At 46.1% G+C, this 18,485-nt stretch overlaps 1 gene segment (V, D, J or C); it reads left to right on the forward strand.

Moving 5' to 3' along the window:
* The first annotated feature begins 1,220 nt into the window (after window positions 1-1,220).
* The window catches only part of LOC146869202 (Ig mu chain C region membrane-bound form-like), a 772,999-nt gene continuing 755,734 nt past the window's right edge, over window positions 1,221-18,485 (forward strand). Inside the window, exons 1-2 of the C gene segment in view lie at window positions 1,221-1,340; window positions 1,436-1,754.

Here is an 18,485-nt window from a genome sequence, read left to right on the forward strand (position 1 = left end):
AATAGAACATCTTTGCTTGATTAAAATAAAAAGAAAGATAGGATTCAATTTGTGGGAAGCTAATTAACAGTGAATGCTCAACGACCCTTTTTTTTTACCATCTCTTGGCTATCTCTTTCATGCTTCAGAAGTAAAAGAAAATCACTTTTAAGCTTGGCCTTAGGAATTGCAGATATATTTCCGGGACTGTTAAAACAATCCTGCAATACCAACTTCCCCAATTGTTCTTCAAAGTAAGAGAGCCATGGTATTTTTTTTTTACATGATCCAATTTTAAACAATCTAAAATTATGTCACGGTTCAGGACTGGTTCCTCTTTTATCCAGATGCTACGCCAAAGCATCAATGGTGCTAATTGCATACGAAAAGATAATGGTGTAACACCTAATTCATTATGACACATAATAGCAGGGGCGCTTTTAGGTAATGTCAACACACGTTTTAAAATTAAGTTCTCGGCTCTTTGAATTGAGTTTATCTCTTTGAATAGATTAAAATAACTAGTTTGTTTTTACATTTCCTGGTGTTTTGGCCTTTTTTTGTTGTTGAAAATATTACAATATATTTGTCTTTTTATCACATATACAAAATATGAAGTGGTGTTTAGTAGCTGAAATTATTCTTAAAAGACTAATGCTGTGTTAGTTTACAAAAAAATATGTTTTGCTCCTGTCTTTAAACACCAGTATCTTCCCACCGCATACCTTATTTCTTAAATATAGTATGGCGCGAGAGTCAGGAGGGCTCTATCGCAGCTTTAATAAACAGATAGATCCGAAGGCTGACTCACACTATTTGAATAATTGCGTGTTTCGGCGTAAATTAGATTATCTTCCAGTTTATTGCCCTAATTTAACAACATTATTTCCGACGATATTTCCACACAAATCATCAATATTTGATGTTATATAGCAGTATATACTATTTTCAGGCCGGGAGAAGACACGAGAACCTGTCACTTCCTGGTGTACCACTTTAGAATGCTCCTGGCTGTCCCTACTGGTTACAGGTTACAGTCCCTGGAGGGTAAGCTTTTGGTGCTCTGTAGAATAGCTCCATATTTGGGCCAACAACTAAAAACACACAAGAGGCATAAACATGCACCACTAAAGTTCTGGCAGCACAGTGCCTTTCAGGAGGATTCCATTTGCATTCGCTCTAAGCTAGGCAAAGCACCGGCAGGTTTCCCTTTATAAGCTTCTCTCAGCACATTCTTGACCACTGACACACGAGGCAGTTTATTTCTAACCTCACAGAACCAGTCACAGCGTTAATTATCGGGTTAACGAGAAATATGTCTCTGTCTTTACAAACATTACTTTTGCTGACTGTATTATCCTGTACGTTTATTTACTCTCTTTACTAAAACTTCATAAGTCAGTTTATTCTTTACTAATAGTGATAATAAAATCTGTAATTTGTTGCTGTTTTGCAGGTGTCCAGTCACAGGTAGCTCTGACCCAGTCGGGGTCGGAGGTCAGAAAGCCAGGGGAGTCCGTGCGGCTGAAGTGCCCTGTGAGTGGGTTTGATGTTAACAGCTACTGGATGAGCTGGGTCCGGCAGGCTCCGGGGCGAGGTCTGGAATGGATGGCGCGGTATCATTCTAAGAGCAACCCCCCACATTATTTCTCGGATGCAGCGAAAGGTAGATTCACGCCCTCCACAGACAGTTCTACTTTCTATCTGCAAATGAACAGCCTGAAGACGGAAGACACTGGAGTTTATTACTGCGCACGGGGCGCACATCAAGGGAAGTGAGGCAGCGCTCAGCACAAAAACTACCAACCACTGAAAGTACATGATGCAGCTCTACTGAGGCATACACAGACAGTCCAGCAAACATCTCTATTGAGGACTCCGATGATGCTGGAATGGAGAACTGTGCTAAACAAGCTCATCTGCTGAAACCTCAGTGAAGAGCTGTACAGTGCAGCGCCATCTTCTGGCAGCCGAGTGACAGCAGTACTCTGCGTGGGTCTGCGAATGGTCTAAGTAACACATGCTCGCTAGAAACAGCAAAGATTTCTGAAGATTTCCCGAAGCAAAACATAAAAAGATATTTAGGACCAAGAGGCCCGAAAAATGATTTCCCGCCCAACCCTGAGATCAAGCAGGCATGCACCGGGTTTTAGGGCTCAGCTGGTGACCACTTTCTCACAATTCGCCTCATAGACATAGAATGAACCTGTCGTCAGTTAACAGTAAGTCAAAGTAAAATAAAGGGCCATTCAGTGTAGAGAAAATATACCGTTCACTTTCCCCACTCCTGCTTGCCAACACTCAACAGCAATAGATATTCTAAAATGCTGCTTGTCTGATGGTCTATGCATGAGATGTGTGTTGACATCATTTAGTGGATGGGTCATTGAATGCACAAAGGGCTCCTGGTCTGATAGTCTTTTCAAACCAAGAGAGTGCAGCTCATTTTACTGAAGGAACTGCACTCTACTGTGTATCAGAGTAAATAATAGAGAAGGGTTTATAAATTGCGGTATGCGATGGCGCCCACTAGTGTGTACGTAAGAGTTCAGAAAGTCAGGTATCTAACGGTGCAAAAGGACGGGGGAAAAAAACCCTGAACCCCCTCAGTAGACCGAAGTCTGTGACAATTGAACATAGGTTGCCTATGCACACGTTCACATGTAATACTGTATAATTACAATCAGTAATGGAGAGAACACAAATTCATGAAAACAGTCGATAATTCCAGTAGAACGTATCTTTCTCGTTTTTAATATGGATCTTTTGCCCAGCCAACACATGTTTTGTCAGGGTATAAACCCACGACTTCTTCAGGGCTACAAAAACGTATAATAATACAGTGTAAAAACACTAATGCAGAAGCATCAAAAAGTCACAAAGTGAATTACACGACACTGAGACTGTGAAGAAGTGTACCACTACCCAAGTGACAAAATTGTTCCATAATAGAGAAGAACGGGCATATGTACCAGCAGAAAGCAAGTGAAAACGCCACTGTGTCGGTGCTAAACAGTTAAGTGCAGATGATAAAACCGGAAGAGGTTATGTTACAATAAATGACACAACCCCGAGTTAGTTTTGTCAGCTCTCAGTGTATTCCAATGTTTGTTCATGCTTTTGGTCAGAACTTCAGTTTTATGGTTGTGGTTCGTGATAAGTCTGATTGGTTGAGTTAGTGTATTAGCTGGTCTTCTAGTCTTGAGTGTTTCTGTACGTGGAAGACCCAAAATGCGTTTTTCTGCCCTGTCTAAGGTAGTTTGTTGATAGCCTTGAGCCTTAAACCTGTTTTTCATGGAATGCATGCAGGAGTGAAATTCTCTATCTTCACTGCAAATTCATCTCGCTCTGGTGAATTCACCGAATGGGATAGCCCTAATCTGGTGCATAGGATGTGCACTAGTGGCATGCAACACAGCATTGCACGCAGTGGGCTTGCGATGTAATTTACTATGTATCATGCCATCCGTGAGGTACAACTCTATGTCTAAAAAAACTAGACTAGTCCTACTATTTTGATGGGTAAATAGGACTCCCAGAGTATTAGACTCCAAAAAACTGTAGAATTCATGCAGTTGTGGAAATATGGATTTTTCTGGTCAGTTATGTCCCCTATCTTGGACCCCAACGGTTTCATGGGCATGTCACAAGTACATGTATGTTTCCCTCCAGTTCCAGTTATGAAGACGCAAATACATGTGCGTCCATCGTCAACATGTCCTTTGACAGATCCGCCATGAATAGGCCGGATATTCCATTCCTAAATATGAAAGGCCACCGGCTTTATATGGTTCACTTATGCCACTTTACAGTCCAGGCAAGTAGGCCCTGATTCTATCATCAAAACTCCTCTTGCCTTCTGCCTCTGAAAGCTCCAGTCCGAGCCTGCATCTGTGACCATGAACTTTGTCTCATTCTCTGCGCGGCTCACGAAGCCTGACATCAGCTTATTCTCTGCCAAGAACTGTATTTCACCTTCGAATTCTCTGCCTCCCCCTCAGCCGATGCATTCCTGCCTAGTAGTTTAAGTAAACATTCTTCCAGTTACCAAGCAAAAAGGCCCATCTTCTCTGTCTTCATGCAAGTAATTCATAGCCCTGTTACCATGGAATATTCCTACCCCCTCGCATTCAGTGTAGACACTTAGACGCTTGTACACGCACGCACAGTCAGTATAGAATAGATTCTGTCCGAGAGTCCTTCTTTTATGGATAACATAGTTCTTTAAACATAGGATGTTAGATATGATTTGGGATTAGGTTGACTTGACCCCCCAGACTTCTCGTCTCCACATATAGAGCTAAATGTCAAGTCCCCGTCACCCCCTAGTTATACGTCAATTACACGTCATACTGCTGCGCGCGCATCTATGCCAAGTATTATCTTATAGATCCACCTATACATGACATCATAACCAATCATGTTCCTTTTTACTCATTATTACACCCATTTTCGGTTACGCAGACCAAACGTCAATGTCCTTATCAATTGTTACGCCTACTGTATTCACTTCATTATAATATATGTACTATAAAAGTTACTTCTTGTCAATAAAGTATGTACTTCACTTCCTGAACCCCCGTGGTGATGGAACTTGGAGCATCCGATTATAATCGATTATTGGAATAAAGCCCATTCCGAAACTCTAATATCACGGATTCTGCCTCTCATTTTACTGAGCTATTTTATAATGTTTCTGTATCAAATTCAGTCCCGGTAAAGGAATTTTTATTTACCACATGATGGCGCCCGAACAGGGACACTTTCTCATCTCACGCGCCGGCGGTGAGTAGCAGGCCCGGTCTCCTGCCACAGCTGGACGGACAATTACGCGTACCAGCAGGATTTCCTGTATCTCCCTCCGGTCAAGCGGGGGCGACTGAGACTGCGATCAACACCCAGACGAGGCGGTGAGAAGTGCGAAGTATCCCGACCAGAGCCTAGCTGAGAGAGCAAGATCCGAGGTATACAGAGACCCACCAGTTCGAAGTCAAGCCCAGTTTCCGACGAGGCGAGTCGAGTCCAGTCCGGTTCAAGTTCAAGTTACCGAGGCCTTCCGTTTCCGAAGCTACCCGGTGAGTACCATTACTGGGGAGGCATTTCTGACGTGCACATAGGTTGTGCCGGTCAAGACGGGTTTGGGTACACAAATCCGGTCTGCACTGTTTTAGCAGTGTATCTGTACTGTTTAGCAGTATATCAAGTATTCCGAAGTATCTAGTAAAGTGTCAAGAATTAAGCATGGTGATTTAGTTATGCAGACGATCATCATTGTTGTTTCAGTTAAAGGTTTAATGTTTTAATGTTTAAGGTGTTAAACGTCCTGCATATTGTGGTATGAATGGTTGTTCATTATTGTGCTTTTGTATTTAGTGTGTTCAAGATTAAGTATCAGATCAGTTGTCAATATGCCGCTCTTTTCGAAATTAAGACAGATCACTACTAGAAAAGGGGTACTTGAAGAAGCCGTCCCTATTCCTCCTAGGGATACTCCAGGGCACTTCATGTATCATAAACATGGCTTAGATGCTATATTATTTCTTGATTTATGGGTAGACTACACCAAGGGATTACCAGAAAGTCAGAGATGGCCCGCAGCGGGAACCTGGGATGCAGAGTGCATCATGAAAGTCGAGGAAGAGTTATGGAAAAGGAAAGTCAGACAGTCACAGAAAGACGCCGTCGAGTTATGGCGTAAAGAATCTCATAGACGTACAGAAAAAGCACGAAGACAGGAAGAGAAGAGTAAAGAAAGTTCAAACAAAGTTCAAGAAAATCTATTAATTGAGGAAGGTATCCGAGTGAAATCAGAACAAGTAGACAGACAAAGAAATGCCCTTATGAATGGTATGTATCCCCTTCTGGCCGAAGGATTACCTAAGGCTACTCCAGAGATACCGAAAGACTTGCCACCCCCATTATTCCCAATCAAAGTACATCCTAAGGGGCATCCTAGAACAGCAGAAGATGTTTTTCTTTCCTCATATTTAGATGACGCAGCTCCCGAGTATGCTAATTCCGCCCCACATAGACCGCATACCAGGGAGGTCCAACGCCAAGATCCAGCACCCGTATCCCTACAGCAACAAATCGAGTCACAAGTTCCGGCAAGCACATCTGTTTCTGCATCTGTTCCTACAGGTACTTCTATAGCTGAGTCCACACCTATAGTTGCTGTGTCACGTTCGACGAATCCTTTCACACCCGACGCCCCAGACGGGGCCACGGGAGGTGCTGCCAATATTTTTTCTACGCCACCTAGAATAAATAAACTTATTTTTCAAGAGTCAGCGCATTCACGTACACCCAAATTCGTAAGTGATCGTACGCTTAAGGAACTTCTTATAGATTGTAGATATGACCCGGTGCTCGGTAAAGAGGACGAAATGATCCTGGCATCATTACGTATCAGACGAGCCGCAGGGTATTTAGCGAAGCTACCAGGAATGACTGCGCATCTAGATAAAATATATCATTTTGTTCAAACAGGGCGAGATCCAGAATGTATTAACAGAGCTATGGAATACCAGAAAGTAGAGATACAGGGGGAACTGTTACGTTTCCTCATAAACTGTGTGATCAGAAATCAAGACCGACCAGGGGTAGACCCGGAAGCAATGAAAATTCTTACAAAATGGAGCCAGAATATATCAGAAGGGAGACACGATAAGCAAAATTGTATAATAGCCATGTGCCGAAAGATCCGTAAAGAAATAGAACGCCTACACGAGGAGAGATTAGAGACAGACGAGTTCGAACAAAGCGAGGAAGAAGGGTCAGGACTGCCCGCAGGACAGTCGGACACCATAGCCTATGTAGGTAGAGGAAGATCTTGTAATAGGAATCAGACTAGATGTCATACTGACTCAATACGTCCAATATGTCCAGATAATGACAGGAATTTCCAAATACCTATAATTAACATAAGGTCTAACGAGCATTCGTTCCAAACCGCCGACAAGCTACTCCGAGAACGAAGGGGTTATCATTTTCTCGATTCTATGGATGAACAAGATTTAGCAAGGGCAGCTGTCCATTGGGTGGACAGTCCCGGAAAATATAGTGATGCTACAGTAGTACGCACATTTTTGAATCTCACCCCAGATGAGCAGAGGTTAGCTGGGATTTATATGATTCAACAACTCATTATACTATATCAGAGTCAGCATTCGGACCCTGGTTCCTTACCTGACATATTGACTGAATTGCTTATGAATAAATGGAGAGGTCCAGGTACTAAATTAATTAAAGAAATTCTAGTATCAAGAAAGCAGTATATTCTTTTTGTATGCTCAGAGCATGTCTCATTGCCTGTCAAGGAAAGAACCACGTATCACCTGGATAGACAGAATCCCTTACGAGAAGTACACCCAATAAAAGGCGAGGACAATCAGTTTAAACGTGTATTTGTATATACGCCCATATCGAAAATAGAATTGTTAGAAATGAAGAAAGTGGTACCCAGTCATGACAAAGACCCAGCGGGTTTTCACCGAGAAATTAAAGACATGTTACTCATGGGAGAGTATACCTATCCCGACATTATGACAATATTAAAGGTGTTGATGCCTGCTGGCATTTATGAGAAACTCAAGGAAAAGGAGTGGGAGGTAGGTGACCAAAAGATAGAATGGTCAGCATTAGAAGCACAAGCTTTTGAAAGCCTAAAGAAAGCTTTATGTCAAGCACCCGTTTTAGCAACGCCATGTTACAGAAAACAGTTTACACTCTTTGTTACAGAACGCGAAGGTACTGCCTTCTCAGTACTCACACAGGAACAAGCAGGAGCACACAAACCATGTGCTTATTTTTCTAGTACATTAGATCCCGTAGCCCAGGCTTTGCCTGCGTGCCTGAAATCAGTAGCAGCGACAGCTTTAGCAATCAGACAAAGCGATGCCATTGTGTTAGGACATCCATTGACAGTTCAAGTACCACACGCAGTAGAGGTTCTTGTAAATAGAACGCAAACACAACACTTGACTATAGCGCGACTTACGGGATACGAGCTTACATTGTTTCAGCCACATATAGAAATCAGACGCTGTAACACATTGAATCCTGCCACACTTTTACCTGAAATCGGAACAGACCCACTAGCTCACGACTGTATTGAAGTTATTACTATAACAACAAAACCCAGACAAGACTTAACCGATGTCCCATTGTCAGATCCAGACCTGACCTTGTATGTAGATGGTTCATGCATGAGAACAAGTACAGGAGAGTTAGTAGCCGCCTACGCAGTCACAACAGATACTGAGGTCATTGAAACTAATCGTATAAATACTTTGTCAGCTCAAGCCGCAGAACTTATCGCTCTGACACAAGCCTGTATTCAAGCCATGAATAAAAAAGTCAACATATACACTGACTCACGTTATGCATTCGGAGTTGTACATGACTTCGGCGTGCTGTGGCGAGAGAGAGGTTATTTAACTTCCCACGGTGCCCACATTCAGCACGGACCCCTCATCCATGCCTTATTAGATGCAATACATCTACCCACTGCAATATCAATTATGAAATGTAAGGCTCATACGAAGGTTACTGATATCATTTCCCAAGGCAATGATCTAGCCGACAGAACAGCTAAACTGACTGCTCAAACTCAAACCCCCGACATGACAAAGACAATAGTCCCGACACCGACACATTGTATGACAGTTAAAGATCCTACTCTTGACGTAATTGACATACAGACACATGCTACACCAGACGAAATAAAGAAATGGACTGAATTAGGAGGGATCCAAACGGACCAAGGATGGATGATGAAGGAAAAGTCTGTATGGTTCCTTCCTGATTCAATGGTCCAAGTTATAATTAACACTATACATAGTCCAGCACATCTAGGAGAAAAAGCTATGCTAGACAGCATTCAACACATTTGGTTCAATAAACATTTACGAGCAGCAGCAAAACAAAAGGTCCGTACCTGTATGATCTGTTGTCAGTTCAACCCAGGAAAAAGCGTTCCCGTAGAACAGGGTGGATTCCATACTCCTAATCATCCTTTTGAAGTACTCCAGATGGACTACATCCAGATGGAACGATGTCGAGGATTCAAATATGTTCTCGTAGTTGTTTGCGCTCTGTCCCGTTGGACGGAGGCATACCCGGTTTCAGATTACACTGCCCCGACTACTGCCAAACAGTTGGTTCGAGAATTCTTCCCACGATACGGTTTACCACGTGCTGTTCACTCAGATAACGGCCAGCCGTTCTCATCCGAATTAATGAAACACGTTTCACTTCTGTTAGGATATCAGTGGAAATTCCACTGTGTCCGACACCCCGAGGCAGCAGGTCTCGTAGAAAGACATAACCAGATACTGAAAATCAGAATGTCCAAAATATGCAGAGAGAAAGGTGTCGACTGGGTAGTAGCGTTACCAGTTGCACTCTTTTACATGAGAATGGTAGCACACTCTCGAACAGGGCTATCCCCGTATGAGGTGATCTTCGGTAGACCACCAAATATGTGGGGGACGCCCATACCACGCAAAATAACTGATATTGACTGTAATATGCTGACAGATTACTTGGCTTCCTTGATGTCTGCACTACAATCTTCTCGTTCACAGGTAGCTGCAGCCTTTCCCGACAACACTGAGGTGAAACCCCATGACGTTGTTCCGGGTAATTTTGTCTTTGTGAGGAATTTCGACCGAAAGACTCAGCTGGAGCCCAGGTGGAAAGCACCCAAGTTGGTCCTGTTGACCACAAGAACAGCCGTGAAGATCGAGGGCCGCAAGGGCTGGATTCATTCAAGCCATATCAAGAAATTTCATGGACTATCCTCGGATATAGACATTGTGCCCTGCACTCCCTCACAGACTGATACAAAGCTTCCTTTTGTTGAACCGAACAAATCTGAAAATTACAAACTAAAGCTTAGGCCCAACCAGTCGAGCAATTTGATTGTTTAAGTCCTCTCCAAGGTGAAGCGGTTGAATTGTCTCTGACATGTATCCCTTGGACCTGAGTAGAGAAAATACCCGAAAAATGTTGAAACGACAGGCGTATTGTAAGTCACTGCGTAGCCACTGCATAGTGACATTATTAATTTTGTTTTTATTGAGTCTTGTGATAATTATTACAAGCATGTTGTTGCACATATATTACCCTATTTCTAGACATGTTTATAATGTTGCTGCTGAACATTCTTTTAGTGACTTACCTCCGCATGAATTGTCTTATAGACTTGCGCTGCGCAATAACACTTTCATTAGTATGTTACATCATTCCCATCAGACTAGTAATGCCACCAATTGTTGGGTGTGTGGCCGACTCCCTCCCTATCAGAATTATGAAGGAGTCCTGCCTTTCTTTCCACATCCATTTACACATAATGGCTCCTGTGGAGCATGGTTTAGTTTAATCAATTCCATAGACTCAGACACCGCAGTTTACCAAGATCATTGGGTATGGGGAAACCTGAACCTAGCTTTACTCAAGGTCTGTTACCCTGACAAGGAGGGTCGCCCCAAAAGAACAGGAACTGATCTAGAAAATGAAGTATATGGATTAGGTAACTTTACACCTAATCTCATGATTCTAAATGTCATATCCGAAGTTGAACTAGTCTTACCCACCATGTCAGTATTCCCAGCGAAGGGTGAATTGTGTGTAAAAAAGGTTGGTTCCATACATATGGGCCATAGTAAATGCACTACTATAGTAGAATTCAGTGATCAAGGAAAATCTTCATTTAGAGCTTCTCGCCACTCCTACTTTATATGTGGTCAGACGGCATATATGCGTCTACCCCTAGATTGGGATGGTACCTGCTACATTGCATTCCTTTTGCCACCTGTTTTCCTAGCTCCTCCTGACTATTACAGAAATATTCATTTAGTACACAACAGAGAACGGAGAGATCTCCCCATTGTCGATTACACAGAGACGGCATGGGACAAGTATGTAGATTTTAATAAAGGCATCTTTCCCTATATAGGTACTGTTACTAATAGTAAGCTGATACGTAGACTAACTAGAACCCTTGAAGCAGTAGTGAATGAGACTATTTCCGCCTTAGGCAATTTAACGGAAGAGCAGTCTGCTATGCGGATTGTTGTGCTTCAAAATCGTCTTGTCCTTGACGTCATCCTGGCTGATAGGGGCGGAGCTTGTAGGGTCATCGGATCAAGCTGCTGCGTATTCATACCAGAAAATTCGCCGTCTGTATATAAAGCCATCACTCGCCTTCATAAGATTGTAAGCCAGATACACCAGAACCCAGGCACTTGGACTTGGTCCAGTTGGTTTTGGAATACGGTATCAGCCTGGGGATGGAGAGTTTTATCCCTCCTAGGTATTGGCCTTCTCATACTATTCAGTTGCTGTCTATGTCTACAATGTGGACCAGCGATTTGTGGTCTGTGTGCCACATCGTGCATTCCACATCAAGATTTTCATTCAAGATCCCGGAAAAAGAAAGAAGAACAAATGATGCTATATGAACAGATCAATGGATTAATGAAGATTGATATCTCTTGAAGGGCAAGTAGGGGACAAGGAGGGAATGTGGAAATATGGATTTTTCTGGTCAGTTATGTCCCCTATCTTGGACCCCAACGGTTTCATGGGCATGTCACAAGTACATGTATGTTTCCCTCCAGTTCCAGTTATGAAGACGCAAATACATGTGCGTCCATCGTCAACATGTCCTTTGACAGATCCGCCATGAATAGGCCGGATATTCCATTCCTAAATATGAAAGGCCACCGGCTTTATATGGTTCACTTATGCCACTTTACAGTCCAGGCAAGTAGGCCCTGATTCTATCATCAAAACTCCTCTTGCCTTCTGCCTCTGAAAGCTCCAGTCCGAGCCTGCATCTGTGACCATGAACTTTGTCTCATTCTCTGCGCGGCTCACGAAGCCTGACATCAGCTTATTCTCTGCCAAGAACTGTATTTCACCTTTGAATTCTCTGCCTCCCCCTCAGCCGATGCATTCCTGCCTAGTAGTTTAAGTAAACATTCTTCCAGTTACCAAGCAAAAAGGCCCATCTTCTCTGTCTTCATGCAAGTAATTCATAGCCCTGTTACCATGGAATATTCCTACCCCCTCGCATTCAGTGTAGACACTTAGACGCTTGTACACGCACGCACAGTCAGTATAGAATAGATTCTGTCCGAGAGTCCTTCTTTTATGGATAACATAGTTCTTTAAACATAGGATGTTAGATATGATTTGGGATTAGGTTGACTTGACCCCCCAGACTTCTCGTCTCCACATATAGAGCTAAATGTCAAGTCCCCGTCACCCCCTAGTTATACGTCAATTACACGTCATACTGCTGCGCGCGCATCTATGCCAAGTATTATCTTATAGATCCACCTATACATGACATCATAACCAATCATGTTCCTTTTTACTCATTATTACACCCATTTTCGGTTACGCAGACCAAACGTCAATGTCCTTATCAATTGTTACGCCTACTGTATTCACTTCATTATAATATATGTACTATAAAAGTTACTTCTTGTCAATAAAGTATGTACTTCACTTCCTGAACCCCCGTGGTGATGGAACTTGGAGCATCCGATTATAATCGATTATTGGAATAAAGCCCATTCCGAAACTCTAATATCACGGATTCTGCCTCTCATTTTACTGAGCTATTTTATAATGTTTCTGTATCAAATTCAGTCCCGGTAAAGGAATTTTTATTTACCACACAGTAAGGGTTCTGTGCCAGACCAAAGTAATAAGCAGTCGTCAATGTACCGCCCCCAGTAGACGATATATTGACTATAACGACTACCCATATCTCCCCATAGCCATTTTGCCTCAAAGTAACCCATAAAAAGATTAGCAAAAGAGGGCGAGAATTTCGAACCCATGGCTACTCCTCATGTTTGTTTATACCACTGGCCCTCGAACAAGAAACAGTTGTTGGTGAGAAGGAGTTCAGTCATGGACAGTAACATTCTCGTGTGTTGCCATTGTGTGGCTGGAAGCTTTCCGAAATGCCATTCCATTGCTTGCATACCTAATCTTAGGTCAATGTTGGTGTAGAGAGAGACTACGTCTAATGAGGCTAAGATAATGTCATCTTGCCAGGTTAAATCAGTCAACAGGCTGAGAATATGTTTGGTGTCTTTGATATAGGCGGGAAGATTTTGAACCAAGGATTGTAAGAATAGGTCCACATATTCCGCCAGGGGATAGCCTAGCATTTTTTCCTTGGTCTTATGATAAAACCCTATCCCACAAAGTCATACTCCCAAACTTTCCAGGATGATATCAGAGAAATCTTAACTTAACCCCTTCGCCGCGGCGGGAATTCCGCCGCGGCGCGGGGGGGGTGCGGGGGGGCAGCGCGGCGGGCCTGTGCTCATGACGGAGCCGCTCCGTCATGAGCCACAGTTGAGCTGTGCTCATGACGGAACGGTTCCGTCATGACTCCGCCCATTTGCGTTGTCGCCCCGCACAGGCGGGGAAACAGCGCCGCGCAGGCGGAGCGGCCGCCGACAGGATTGCCATGACGGAACCGTTCCGTCATGAGCACACGGCAACCGTGGCTCATGACGGAACGGTTCCGTCATGAGCAGGGAAGGGGTTAAAGGTTATTATTAGATCTGGGGGTGTCTAGTAGGCAGAGGTAGGTACCTTTGACCAAATAGGGACCCTTGCTTCTAGTCAGGGTAAGGGGGATACACACTTTACATAACCACTGCTCACCCCCTTGGTAGCTTGGCATGAGCAGACAGGCTTATCCCAAAGGCAATGTGTAAAGTATTTGTACCACCACACCAATTTAGAAGAATAAAATATCTTTATCTAAACTAAACAAGACCAAAACAACAAAAATCCAACAAACAAAAACGCAGTAGAATGTCTTTAAAGAGGTTGTTGCAAAAATAAACTTGTAGATGATGAAATGCGACACTTTACTCACAAAGTACCTGGGATGCATAACGCAAAACAAACAAAAAGGGTCGCAGAGAAGGCGATGTGTCTGTTCTTCCTGCGCTCCGGCTCTGGGGCGACAAGATGGCGCCTCGATGCGTTGCGACGATCCGGTGTGATGCGAGAAAATGGCGACTTCATTGCGATGCGACAAGATAGAGCCGATGCGTGCATGAGCGACGGCCATGCGGTGAACTTGGTGGTTTTCTGAGCCGCGACAGTGATGGAGCAAGGTTTCGTATAAGAAGAAACTTGCTCGTATGCAATTCTCTCGAATAACCTGTAACATTATAATCGACATGTTTGTGAGTACTAATTTTGCATTACACTTTACATATTGTATCTAGGGGAAGCTTTTCTATGTATTCTACTAACCAGTAACCCGAGTGGCCTTAAAGTGACTGCCAAAAATGCGGGAACTCTTCTTCGCATGCGTCTACTGCATCTACGTAGTATGACGTCTTCTGTCGCTTGGTGGGAAATCTTTGCAGCAATAGCTTTTAACAGGGCTGCTCAAAACCCTCGCATTACGCTTATGCTGTGATGAAACTAACCTATGCAAGTTCTACTAAGCCATTAATGCAAAGAATATATGAAGTAAAAGGGGTTAGAGTAGAAGTAAGTGGTATACAGTGAATGCATTTAATTTCGTATTCTAACATAATTTTCTCTGACTTTATTAATAGCTCACATTTGGGCCTTGGAGGGTGACCGATGTCCCTATCCTTTGCGACAACTACGTATGCGTCCTACATACTTGTCCTGAGACCAATGAAGTCATTGAATGGCTGCCAACCCATGAGCCCAGCAAGGACATGAGAAGATCAACTTCTGACCCTATGAGAGGAAGAAACGAAACATTGTATTACAGATTTATCGATCCACATATGAAATGCTTGTGGGAATAAAGCTTGTGGGTATTAAAATTAAGGGGCGGGGAAGGAGACAATAGAACTAAAGAAAGTTATTGCACTTTGTTGGACTTGGCCCTTTTTCCCTCATTTTTTTCGTTTTTGTAGTGTTAAGGGGCAGGTGCTCCCTTCACCCAAGATGGCTGCCACAGGCCCCTGCTACTGCGGAGTGGCCTGTCATAGTAGCACCCTAGCTGCCAGGAGCTGGCTGGGACCCACAACAATGTTGCGACACCAGCCCGCCTTTTTTGTCCTATACCTAGAGTGGGGAAGCTCCTGGAATGTGCTGGAACCTTCTGGAAGAAGGGTGGGGTTTTACTTTTGCCGCCTTGGGAGGTGGTCACCTGACCTAGGGCTACTTAACAGAGGGAGGGAACTTTTTGTAGTTAGTTGGTAGTTGGGGTAAAGCAAACCTGGGGAACCCACGCAGGAGTTTTAGGCGGTAGGGCCTAGACAGGGACTTATGCCTCTGAAGGTGACAGGGTTTAGGCACTGCCCTTTAAGTGAGTGAGGGATCCTGTACTACCCACTGATCTGGCCCAGCGATAGGGAGACCCCGGAATGGCCTGCCAAGCCTGACTAGAAGGGAACTAGTCACCAACTCACCCCCCCCCCCAAGGAACAGAACTTTTAAGGGCGCGAGAACCAACTGCGCCACCAAGACTGAAAAAACCAACTTCTGAAACTACTGCTGAAACTACTGCTAGAAGTTACTGCTGAAATTCCTGCTGAAACTTAATCTTGGAACTTTCTCCTCAAAACTCCCTGCTGGACTGCTGGGGGATCAACCAGGTACTAGCGCTGTGACCCCTGCGCTCCCCGACCTTGCCTGGGATCCCCCTAGTCAGTCCTGTGCCAGGCGCTGGTCGCCGAAGTCGCCGCTTAATTTCAGCCCCCCCCTGCCTGGGGAATTCGAGGCGCACCCACCGCTGCGGCCCGGGGCCGGGAAACTGCCCCCCTGTCGTCGCCGGGGCCCGCGGAGAAGCCCGGGGCCCCGCCGCTGCCGTCGCAGCCAAGGTACCGTGTTCGGATTGTGGAGAGGGCAGCCGAGAAACCGCGAAGGCCTGAAGCCCCGCACTCGCATCACCTGACGGGGGCGGACTGCTAAGCGCCGCCCCCGCCGTAACCCCATTGGCCGATTGGGCCGCGCCCCCGCAGACCGCACTGCCATTGGCGGCTGCGGGCGCGACCACGGAAGCGAGGCAGGAATTCCCTCGTGACGCCAGCGGAGCTCCCCGGTCACGTCTAACCCGACCGGGAGCCCCGCGCCTTGTCCCCCGCTCCCCGCACCACTCCACCTGACGGGAGAAGCCCGCGAGCAAGGCCCTCGGCCCGGACATCGCCGGGCGGCCTGGGATTCCTGCGAGGTCCCCGCCGGGGAGCGCGCTGCAGAGCGAAGCACCGAGGAGGAGGGACCCCGCCTGAGAACCAGTCGCCAGGGCCGAGTGAAGGCCGAAGCACAAGGTAACCCCTGGGGGAGGCGGGCGGAAGGCCGTAAGGAGGCCCACAGTTCGCCCCTCCCCTGGGGAAATTCCTCACGAGGCCCAGTGAGCCCCGGCCCTCCCCCGGACCCGGGATCTGGGTTGCCAGCACCTCGCACCCTCGGAAGGGCTCCCTGAACATACTGTGGGCCCCATTGTGGAACTGGCCTATCTAGCGCTAGTCATGGGATCTGTGCAGCGCTGGGCCAAATGACCTATTTGAAGCGCTGTGAACTTGCCTAGAGCCTGAGGAAAAGGGGCTAATAATTTGCTTTTAAGCGCTAGCAAACTGCTAATTACAGTGCCATTTGCAGACAGCCTGATTCCAAGCGCTGTTGACCTGCTGTGTGCGGCGCGATATTCTTAGGGCCTGGTTCCCAGCGCAATTGAATTGCCCGGTGCAGCGCTATGTGCCATGTTTATGCAACCTGAGTTTTAAGCGCTATTAATTGTTGTGCACAGCACTATCCCCCTAGAACCTGATGTTTATGGTAGCCAGGTGTGGCCAAGTTAAAGTTTAATGAATTGCTTTTGAACTGAAATGCCTCTGCATGTATAATGATACTGCCAGGGACAATTTAATGAATTGCTTTTGAACTGAAATGCCTCTGCATGTATAATGATACTGCCAGTGACAATCTAATGAATTGCATTTGAACTAGATAAACTTGATTGATTTTTAAGTGAACCTACTGTGTGGTGTCAATTATTGTGAGCGCTTTCTGCTTCAGGGGATGTGTGTGCTGTATGGTTGCTTCACACGTAAGCCTTCGGGTGCCCGACCGCTCGAGTCACGCTACGCCTTTAGGGCCCGGTGACCCCAGGTCCTACATTGTTGGCGAGCGGTGGGATAAGGACCTGTGACCATACAGCACCCTCCAGTGAAGCGGAGGGCGCCGCAATTAGACGCCTTTTGTGGTTAAGCTCTTCAACTGTTGATTACTGCATGGAGTGAATTCCACTGTCCAGACTGAGGGTGTAGAATCCCAGTAGCCGGAAACTGTCCCCCACATCCTAGGATTTTTTTTTCCTCTTCTTCCTTAGTATCTAGGTCCCCGCCTGTCACGATGGAGTTCCGGTTAGCTGACCTCGAGGGGTACACTGTGAGGCAACTGAGGGAATTCGGGCAGGAGATGGGGGTGCCTGGGGTGCGGAAGGTCAAGGGACCGGAACTCCGCACCGCCTTAAGGGCATGGGTAGAAGCCCACCCAGAGGGGAGAGGGGATGAGGGACAGGAGGCGCAGGATGCCCCTCAGGAGGAGAGCGCGCAGGAGGTACTAGACCTGATCAATGGGGATGTGTCCGAAAAGGGGCCACCAGGGAGACGTTCTGGGGCCAGCAGTAGGGCAGGGTCCAGGAGAAGCGCGTCTCCAGAGGAATATGAGGACAGGAGGGAGGAGAGGCAGTTGAAGTGGGAGCTAGCCAAGTTAGAGCAAGAAAGAGAAAACAAGAGATGGGCAATGGAAGAAAAGAAGCTGGCGCACGAGCTTCGGATGAAGGAGTTGGAGCTGCGTGCCCTCCAGATGAGTGTGTCCAGTGAGGACACTGGTGGCAGCATACCGGAAGCTCCACAGGAGCTAGGATTTTATTTCCCCCAGGATGACATCACTAGGGTGTCTGAGGAGGCATTGGGGTGTGAACCTGAAGGGGGTGGTGCAGGGATCTCCCAACCCAGCGAGGTGGGAGAAGTGGCAGATAGCCCAGCTAGGTCCCAGGGAGAGAGGGTTGTAGGGCCTCACGACCTATCTATAGGAAGGCGTGAGACGGGGAGGTGTCCCGAGGTGCCCCAACCGAAGTCTCAGGGCCTGGAGAGTTCCGCAAGGGATCCCCAGGTTGGGAGCCTAGGCTGTCCCGATGTGCCATCCAGTGCAGGGGAGCCCCTAGTGTCAGGAGGACCCAGGGCGACTGTAACCAGCGTGCCTGAGGTTCTGGGGTTGGCCCAGTTTCAGGGTTTAGATCCTGTGCTGGGATGCCAGGCTCAGGGGTTGCCTGACCTGGCGGGTGGGGCCTCTGCTAACAGGGTCCCCTCGAAATTGACTTCCAGGGGTACCTTTCCCGGTGGGAGGGTGCGGAACTCTGGGAGGGGGTGCAGTGGGAGGAAGGTCTCGCCTCGGGCACCGACTCAGCCTAAGGGTTTAGACCCTAGGTTGAGGAATCAGTGGAAGGGTCAAGGCCCTAGACTGAGGAG

The sequence above is a fragment of the Triturus cristatus genome, chromosome 1_1 (assembly GCF_964204655.1).
Source record: "Triturus cristatus chromosome 1_1, aTriCri1.1, whole genome shotgun sequence".
NCBI classification, from domain to species: Eukaryota; Metazoa; Chordata; class Amphibia; order Caudata; family Salamandridae; genus Triturus; species Triturus cristatus.